The 10,290-nt window shown below is 41.0% G+C and overlaps 1 protein-coding gene across 2 annotated transcripts in view; it reads left to right on the top strand.

Annotated features, from left to right (window-relative positions):
• Nucleotides 1-328: 328 nt before the first annotated feature.
• Nucleotides 329-10,290, top strand: part of P2RY8 (P2Y receptor family member 8) — a 34,440-nt gene continuing 24,478 nt past the window's right edge. Inside the window, exons 1-3 of one of the 2 annotated variants that reach the window (XM_069029259.1) lie at nt 339-367; nt 3,881-3,930; nt 4,017-4,102. The gene's annotated coding sequence lies outside the window, so the exon portion shown is untranslated. Of the gene's footprint in view, nt 368-3,880; nt 3,967-4,016; nt 4,103-10,290 lie in introns of both variants that reach the window. The other variant, XM_069029265.1, reaches the window with a different exon arrangement.

Here is a 10,290-nt window from a genome sequence, read left to right as displayed (position 1 = left end):
AGGTCAAGCCATTACTCAGTCATTTCTAGACTTCATTACATAAGCATCACTCAGCAGTAAAATGTACTTGGTCACAATTATGCAGAAGACACTGCAGTTTTTCTCTTCCTCTGAGGTTATCAGAGTCTTCTCCTCTGGCCACCTGCATATTCTCACTGTGAAACAGAAATCATGTGTAGGGTAGAGCATTAGCTACAAAACTGCAGTGGAACTGTACTTGAAAGACTTCGAAGTGAGGAAGGAGTTAATCATTGCAAAATAGTCATTTCCTGAGCCCTCTGGTTGGATGAGTAAAAACTTTCAACTATTTCTATTTCTTCTGTGTCATTTAAGAGGCTTTCAAGGTGCACTGTACCTCTCAGACCAGGTAAGGAGTACAGCTTTTCACTTCTTCATTGTTTATTCACAATAGTTTTTCAGAGGAGCCAGAGTCAGTACAAGACTGATTTTTTCTCCCTCCTATTATTTACATCTGAAGGGAGAACAAAGTTCATTGCAGTCCAAGAAGTACATGTGTCTCTTTGTGCCAGATGACTGTGAGCTGTAGAAATAAAGGAAGAACTGTATGGCTTAATAATAGAGCAAAGATAATGAAGAAATTACTTTGCATATATTTAGAAGTCAGAATTATTACAGCAAATACTGCAGTAAAAGAGAAAGAAAACTCATTGCTAGTTCTAGGGAGTTCACTCTGCAAAACCACTATCAAAAAAAGGAGTTCTCAGGTGCACAGTTTGCTTTAGTGAGGAGAGTAGTAAAAATCATAGTGTTTCTTCAACTCTGTTTTTAAAAAGAGGAAGAATGAGCTTCTATGTATTGGGGGACAGAAAAATCAAACCCAGATAATTTTGGACCAGTTTTGGTTGTAAATCTGGACGTGATATCTATCTTTATCTATTGCAGTCATGTACTGTACTCATCCTGAGACTGCTCCGGAGGTTTGCAGCAGTCCAGCACACACACAGAAGTGACTGTGGAACCATATCATAAAATGATATAATTTCATCAGGGTCTTTTGATGTATAAAAACTGAACTCAGACAGACAGGCACCAGAAGGAAGTCCTGTAACACAGTGCACTTTTGCATACGGCATTTATTGCCTCTTAATAGACAGGGAGAGAGACTATTTGTGTGAAAAACTTTTGTTTTGTTTAATAGTTCCGAAACAAGAATAAAATAGCCATCAGTGGGGTAGATATTGTAATAATGTGCTGTCATCGGGCCACATACAGAAAGGGAAATTGTATGTGCTGTGCTGATTGCTGAGTGAAATCATACACTAATATGGCATTTGTGGGTTTTTTAAGACTTGGGTTTTTTGGCATTTGTGAGTTTTTAAGTCTTTGCTTGTAATCAGTTTTAATGTTTGGACATTGACTCCTTGAATGTTGGTATAAACACTTTCTGGATTTTAAACATAGTGGTTGGAAGAATCTAGGTAGGACTTTTAACAGCATGGGTTTGATTCAGACACAAAATTTCCATCCACATTGGGGCTTCATACTTAAATCATTTCCACCTTACTTGTGAGATTGCTGTTACAGCAGCAACTGGACCTCTGTAATGAATTTCACCCTCAACAGACTCAATGAGCCACTTGAAGTTTTGTCACTGCACCTACAGATGGAGAAGGAATTCAGATGAATCCCAGCTGGTGCCAGATTTGTGCCCTGGTTTTTGCAGCTCCCCAGCACAGGCAATCTGATCAAGAATCCTAGTCTTCCCCTGCAAACAGATGTGTCAGTTTAGACACAACCAGAGAGCATGTCACCATTCTGCTAGGGCAGAGGCTGTGGCATGGGTAGAAGCATTTGCATCAGCCGAACATCTTCTCAGTTTCAACATCAATGCCAAGCAATTTGCTGTTCCTTACAGGTCTGTGTGGCCTCAGTTGGTAAATACTTGCAGCCTATGCCATAGTTTGCTGGAGGAGAGCTGGCCAAAGTGTGCCTACCATCCTCCAGTCACATTTCTCAGTAACTGCATAGGCACGGCTCAAGGCAAAGTGCTCAGCAGCTTTGTGTGGGAAGAGCAAGGTGAACCCAGGCATCCCCTGTCACCAACCAGCATCTTACCCACTGCTTCTGCCTCCAGTTTTTAGCATCCCTTCAGGCACATTTATTGAAAATGTGTATTCACCTTCTGTCTTGCAGTGTGGGTTTGGGTTCAACTCAGATGCATCTGCCTGTGCAGATAATTTTGCTTTCACTGATGACTGTAAGTGCAGAAAAGGCCAGCTTAGGTAATTTAAAATGTTTGCTCTCAGTGCTCTCTTTCAGCATCAGTATCTTCGTTTGATGTGGGGAAAGGGTGCTCTCCTTGTCTCTCTGTCGCAGGGCAGCAGACGTTATGTGCAGCGGTTATGTGTAAGAGCACTGAAAACAAACAAATACTAGAAAGGTCTTTCCTTGTATGGTAGGTTTGGTCTGCCACAGTAACTGCTGCGTTCTGGACAAGTGGCCAGAGGGGAAAACCCAGACACAACTCAGCCACAAACAAGTTATCTTGTGGTAGACTCCTCTTTCCTGCTCAAAAATAAAGACACACCAAGACTGCGTGCTGGTGTTTTGCACATGTATTGCCACTTAAAAACTTTACTTCACATTTGCATAGTTTCCAGATAAAAAGTTGTTTTGAAACAGAAGTTCAGGGGGCTTCACTGCTGACAACTAATGTTTGCAAAGCTTTCAGCTGGACAGAAGGGAGGTTTTCTTATCAGGCATATTTATTGACACTGTTCCCATGCTCTTCACAGAGTGCAGAAGGAGCTTGAAAATGTAGCTCTCCTCTGAAAAATGACATTACAGAAATGACATTACAGTCTGGATCTTGACTACTGCTTCCAGAATTCCTGGATGAAATGAGCTCTATTGATAATTAAATGTCTGTGGGATTGTTGTTTTGGCTTGATTATTCTTACTGCCAGCTCTCAAATGGGAAAGTCAAACTGGTGTTCCTCTTGGGCTTACTATTTATATACAGGAAACCTGAGAGGGACTCAGCCTGAGAGCTAAGGTTGTTATTTAAAATAGGTTTAAAGTGGGTAATATAATCCAATTTTTTGCCTAAATTAGGTGCTAATCAATAAGAAATATCCCACAGGATTAATTTTCTACATCTTTGAATCTGGTAGTGTCAGTTTGATCCAGTCACTTTTCATATATTTCTGATTGGAAGCCTTCTGTTCTTATGGAAATTTTCCATTGGCAATCTTATTTTTCAGTGCTGACGAATATTTAACTAAAGTTAAATACTCAGAGAAAGAGGGAGAGAAATCTGTGTATGCTTCGTGCAACAGCTCAGTATTTCAATACTGGGTTTTAGCTCTTATTGATATCCTAACACAGAGATTCTGCCTTTTTGTGCACAGAGTGATGAGGGTCCAAGAGTTGTACAGGCTGGGGCCAGGGATCTGTAAGCTTGGTCATCAAGAGCTGCACATTTTTGTCACATTTTCACACTACTGCATGAGAAATTCAAGCTTAGCAGCTAGTGAATTGAAAATTCTCGCTCTCCCAACTGCTGACTAAGACTTGAAATAAGAACAGAAATTACACCTTGGTACGGTTGTGAAGAAGAAGCTAGGGCTATTTACTGTGAGATACACTGTACCTGATTGACATCTGCAAAAATGAGAAGGTAAAATAGAAAACCAACAAGAAGTATGTGCTCTTTTCTCTTCTCTTCATCTTCAGGTATCTGTATTCTGAAACTTTAGTAGTCCTGCACAGGTATGTTTTACAGCTAGTGAACCATATATTTAAGGCTATGAAAGAAAATGTTATCAGTGCTTGTCACTGAATTATCTTTAGATACGTTCCTTTTTTTTTTAGTTTTCTTTTGATTCTTAAAAGATTTCTTTTTTGTTCCTTTCTGCAGCTCTTACTCATAGAGGAAATCTGATCTGCTGCAGCACGGAAACATCAGCGGTGAGATGGCGAGACAAATTCCTTAGGGAGCTGCCTGTAAGTCTGGTCAACATTTAAGATGAAAAGTTTTGCATTTTCTTTGGCAGGATGTTGCATGCAGAGTTTAGCTGTATGAGGCAATTGCTGAGGCAATAAGGGAACATTGAGGAACACAAACCTCTGCTTTGAGTAGGTAAGCACAAAGGCAGAAATAATCTTGTTAAGACTTTTTCTTTCTCCCCTAGCCCTCTCCCCCCTCCTCCCCCTTCTAAAAAACATCACTGGTCTTTGAAACTTGCTAAATGATGCCCGATTGAAGTCCTGTTCTCCCAGAATCCTAGATACACAGTCCCGAAGTAGATGAGGTCAGAAGGTGGTTGGTATTGGGACGGCAGTTGACAGAAGGAAGACAGACCTTGGGTTACATGCTGCTGATGATTAAAGTGGATTTGTAGAGGACAGCAGGATGTGATTCTTTCAGCTCTTTCCCTCAAATACTCTGGAGAAATCCCTGAAATATCCAGGTCTCAGAAACATAATTCTTGGAGGCAGCACGGGCGTGTCGGCACCCTCTAGTGGGCTACACAGAAAATGCTTTTACCCAGCAGTAGCTTTCCACTTCATTCGCTGGGACCAGTCATATCCCGATCTTTAGCGTATTTGACACACCTGTAATAACTGTTCTCAGCCTCTGTAACCTGATGGCTGCATCCAAACTTCTTTTTTGGGATGTTCTTTTCTCTGTCAAAACTCCTGAACTATACAAGAAGCTTATTGTGGCTCAGAGTTGTTTGAGGGAGCATTAATTTGTGAGAGATAAAACTGTGCCAGAACTGTAACAGCCCAAGCAATTGAATTTCATGGTCTGAGCACTGTTCTGACAGTGTTAAATTTACTAATATTGACATACTTTATCTGTAGTAAAGTCCCCCTTGTGCAGGTGGTATATTCCTCAGAGTCCTAATTGTAAATATCACAGAATAATACTTCAGCACAAAAAAATCAATGAACAACCTGTTTAGTGGGAGACCATTTCCTGTCTCATTGTTCAGCTCTCATCTGCTTGCTGCTGGAGAACACACGCTGACTGAGACGCAGAACTACAGGAAAAAGCAAAGCAGCCTTGTGATTTTAGCAACTGAGCGATGTTCTGGGAAATACGATTTTGCCACTGATTCTACCTGAACGTAGATGCTGAGAAAAGCTTTTGTGATGCTGATAAAAGGTCACCTTCTTAAGAAAAAGATACATGTGAACTGCCTGAAATGGAGCTAGGATGGAACTTCAGGTCTTCAGCTCCAAACAGGGACAATTCTGTTGCAGCCTGTGACTGCTGGCGAGTTATACAATAGTAGTTACTTCTTATAACACAAGATAGCAGTACTTAAAGATACTTAGAGACAAATACAGAGAAGATATCCATTAGCAATTATAGAACAAATGGATTTTGACAGGACTGAGAGAGCTGGTCTGGTGCCACTGAGGAGAATGCTTAAAGCACATCAGTGAAATTATGTTTCTTCTTTACAAATACAAGTGCTTGTTTTTCAAAAGGTCAAACAGTAGGAAATAGTGCAACCCCTTCTATAGAGTACTCTCCTAGGAGAAAGAGCATGCACACTCAGCTCTGTCTTTGGAAAGTATTTAAAGGCTTATCCACCTCCTTCCTGGCTAGGTAGTATGCTAGAACTATGGTCTGGGCTGAATTGCACCCAGCCAGTAGAAGCTGGAAGAGCAAGCAAAAGAGGACAAAAAAAGTCAGAAGCCTGAAATACCATTCAGCTAGAAGGCCAAAGATCTTATCTCTAGTCTCGTCTTCAGAGACACTGTTTCACACTAATCACTGGGTAACTCCAAAGGCCAAACTAAAGAGTAGATTCTAGGCCGTGTCCACTTATTTGATGGCTGCTTCTGTCACTAGACTAGAGAATCTATTGCCCTCCTTCATGGTGTTTTCGTCTTTCCCTGAGTTGTTGTACTGATAATTTTTTTGTGTGCATCTCTGATGTGAAAGATGGGCAGTACCCAGAAGCTTTGTGGCTAAAGCAATCTCCAGCTCAGATAAGAAGTCCCATGGAGACAGCTTAAGGCATCTATTTCCTGGAATTAACCACTACTTTATCATTCAGACAGGCCAGGAAAGTGTTTTTCTTCCATCAACCACCTTAAAAGATTGTAGCAAATTAAATTTAGTCCCTAGAAAGAAAAGGCAACTGGGAATTTTAACAAAAGGAGCTCTGGCAAAGAGGTTCAAGGCTCAGGTCTCACTGTAGTTTCCCTGTGAGAGTGAGTAGGTTCTGTGAGACTATTTTTTCCTCAATTTTTCATGGTTTTAAGGCTCATCCTTTGTCTGCACTGGATGATCTATGTGTGTGGCATGCGAAGAGTGCTGACTTCACACTGTTCCTTATCATTTTGCTGACTAGTTCAGATCCCATTCTGAGACACCTAAGCCTTCACTGGTGTCTTCATCCTTCCACCCATGTGATGCTTATCTTACAGCACTTGAAATTCTGTTTCAGATCTAGCTTCAAGGAATTAAGCTTTCAGAAACAGGCACCAACTCTGAACTCCTAATTTTCAAATGCTTATGAAAAGATATCTGGATCTGACTTGCAGAGTATCGATTACTCACAAATCCAGGTATGGTCAATAGAAATGTGGCTTTGAAACACTAACATTTTATTTAATGCCAAATGCTCTTAGAAATCACATCCTGGGCAACTCAGGGCCTCCATTCCTCACTTTCCTCTTCATAATATGGGGTTAAATAATCTTCCTATTAGAAGACAGCTGCAAATAAGAAATTTACAGGTCTTCCTGAAGCACTTTGATGCTACAAAACTGGATGCCATAAAAAAGCCACAAAATCAGTTGTTTTTTTAGTATTTAGGACAAGAGTTTGAACAGTGCATTGTACATATGGAATAGTGTCATTCATTGAACAATCATGAGAAAAAACTCTAAATTTTTCTGATAGGGTATTTTGCCTTTGGAAAATTGCTGGGAAGGCATTGGTTTCAACAGAGATCAAGTGGAAAAGGGCAGACTTAAACATGTCCATTTTCCAGCCTGTGTCTTGTAGAGTTTCTTGGCAGGTGGGCTGATTTCCTGTCTTCAGCTTGCTGACTTCCACCATTTCACTAGTAGGATTGTTCAACTGAAAAGCAGCCAGGGGAACCTGCTGATGAAATTCTGGCTCCCAAGCTCTTCAGCTGTTTATTTGTTCAGACTTCTAGAACAGTAACCTTCCTGAGATAAATGGGCATTGTGAGCATTTCAACACGGAAGGAAAAGACAACACATTTTCATAAGGGACACCTTCCATCCCCCTCAATCACATGTCTCTGCAAAGCTGGTGATCTCAGTCACACAGTGTTTAAATCCTCAGTGCACTGATCCTCAGTGGCTGTTGGGGTCTTTAGAAATGCATAGTTACTCAAAATGTTTGCAACCTATCCATGATTGCAGCTAACAGAAGTTGGCTGCTAGCATGTGAACATGAGACTAACAGAAGCAAGATCAAGCCCTTAAGCTGGACTAAACTCTGCCTTGCACGTTGCATACAACATCTTCTTATTAGTCCAATTTGTGACCTAAATCTGTATATCCCTGTTAAAGAAAATCACTGGAACCCACTCTTTCACGTGAAGATGTGTCTTCTTGGTCACAGATTTCTCCCATGGGGGATAAACATACCTTTAACATCTCTAAGAGGACGAAGAATGAAGTTTCCTTTTACGTGTCTGGCTTTTGCAACCTCAACAATTCTCAGCAGATACACAATCTTAAAACCTGGTCTTAGTGGATAAAATGGCCTCACAAAATCATTACAGAGTTCTTTTATGGTTAAATGCATGTTATATGTTTGACATTTAAAACCATAAATACTTGGGAAAGTTATTTTTGAAAATGAAATGAAATGAAATGTTTTCCACCAACAGCTCTTCTCTGAGAAACTAACAGGACATGGCATGGTTTTACATGTTATAGTAGGCTGATAGGTTTGTGTAACTCACATGTCTATTTCTGCTAAAGTTTGTGGGTTGAATACAGAATTACCCCCACGAGAGGGGCAGAGATCATAGCCAATATGGATATCAATAACATAAATGGTTGATCTGCCCTGGGCTTGGAAATGGTTACCTTGATTCTCAGTGCCTCCCAGTTTTTGCTGCTGCAGTAATGCAAAAACCAACTGCAAACTCTCACAGCAGTGCCTGGAAATCACTTTGTTATACAAAAGTGATTTGTTATACATGTGGGGAACACCAGCATGTGGAAAGACTATTGCTATGACAGTTAGCAGCAGGAGAGCAGAGAGAGAAATTGTATTACAGAAAAATCACTTCCTTTGGTTGTGCCAATTCTTCTGACTGCCCTAACTTGTCTTTGGGACTACTGTAGTCATGAGTGTAGAAGGAAAAATAAGTGGTCAGAAACAGAACTATTTAGGCTGGAAAAGACCCTCAAGGTCATTGAGTCCAACCCTTAATCCAGCACTGCCAAGTCTGCCACTAACCTATGTCCCCAAGTGCCCCATCTGTACATCTTTTAAATACCTCCAGGAATGGTGACTCCACCATTCCCCTGGGCAGCCTGTTCCAATGCCTGACAACCCTTTCAGTAAAGGAATTTTTCTATTATTCAATCTAAACGTCCCCTGGTGCAACTTGAGACCATTTCCTTTTTTCAGTTGTTACCTGGGAGAAGAGACGGAGCCCCATCTGGGTCCAACCTCCTTTCAAGTGGTTGTAGAGAATGATAAAGTCCCCCCTTTTCTTCAGACTCAACAGCCTCAGCACCCTCAGCTGTTCTTAGTAAGACTTGTGCTCCAGACCCCTCACCAGCTCCATTGGTCCTTCTCTGTACACTCTCCAGCACCTCAATGTCTTTCTTGCAGTAAGGGGCCCAAAACTGAAAATCTTTGCCATCTTCAAAAGGGCATGTGGTCACCTGGAGATTTGACTTCCTCAAGTTTGGAGTAAAAACCTCAGTGTTGCAGCTTGCCATTCCCAACTATTTCATTGTTCACACTACTATGCTACAAGAGCTGTAAACGCTCCCCTGTCCCCACCTGCTACAGCAAAGTAACAAATTTTACACCTTCTATATATGTTCAGCCCAAACTTTTCTAGTAAATCTGAAGAAAATAAGTAGGGGTTTCTTCACAAAGAACAGGCCAGAAATTCAAAGCATGCCAGGTGTTTGAAACAAAACCATGCTTATATATTAAAGATGTTTTGGTGTCCACCTGTGGGCTCAAGAGAACTGAACGCTAAATGCTTTCACTTCTTCAATGGAAGATAAATGTATGGTCCATTCATAAAAATGGGTCTGTCACATGTTGGGTCAAGCAGGATTTGGTGTAGGATTTGCAGACTGATATTTGTATCCACATGAAATACTTTGTCTTCTATTCTGAGCTGCACTTTCCTTGCTTTGACCCCAGACTGAAAAAAGGGATGGGTGAAAGGCATTTTCAACAGTTAGGATGAGACGGTGACACTGCCCCATAAGCAGAGATAACCCCAACATGTGTGGATCCAGTGGCTCTGGGGACAGTAGAAAACACTAGTCTATTTTCTTACTGTGACTTATAATGGATTAATAGATAATGAATATTGTCCTTATTGCTATTGCACACATCTGCAAACTTCTCCTGAGTTATTTTGGCCATTACACACATAAAACCATAGGCAGTTGCACTTATCAGAGAAAGGAACAGAAAAACATTAGGTGGAATTATAAATGTCTGAATTCCAGGCTTTTATCCAGTTGGCCAAATAATTTATGCAATGCTCAGAAACTTAGTTAATCTCGAGACTTTCACCCTTTATCAGCCAATTCACATTTATTGAGGGAGAGAGAAGTACAGACTCATATATATAGACCAAAGATCCTTTTCAAACAAAGCTGGACAACAGCTGGGCTCAGTAGTTCTTTGGGTTGCATTTAAATTCTTGCTTCTATGTTAACGATAAAGTGAACAGGTGAAAGTGTTTGATACCTGTTCTGGCTGACAGCTATGCAGGACTGCCACATTCCCTTCTGGATTCTCCCATATCACATCCCTCCCCTAGACATGAGGCTGGATGCTCACCCACACACTTCATTTGTCTGATAATAAAGTGTGTTGAAATACCAGAGTCTTTCACTTCTAAGTCCAAGCAGCCCACTCCTGTTTCTGTGAGTAGCATTCATTGACTGACTCATAGAAAGAATTGCCTACTCCAGCATCTCAGTGCAGATGGATATCTCCATTATCCCCACTGTGCTCCACAGAGCCCCAGCCCTCACCTTTCATTTCTGCAGCCCAATGTCATTGTGCCCTTTTACTTTCTTCTGGGAGAAAGACAATAGATTCAGGTTGAGCTTTCT

Source organism: Aphelocoma coerulescens, chromosome 1, assembly GCF_041296385.1.
Source record: "Aphelocoma coerulescens isolate FSJ_1873_10779 chromosome 1, UR_Acoe_1.0, whole genome shotgun sequence".
Classification (NCBI taxonomy): Eukaryota; Metazoa; Chordata; class Aves; order Passeriformes; family Corvidae; genus Aphelocoma; species Aphelocoma coerulescens.
This window is presented reverse-complemented; position numbering and strand designations above follow the sequence as displayed.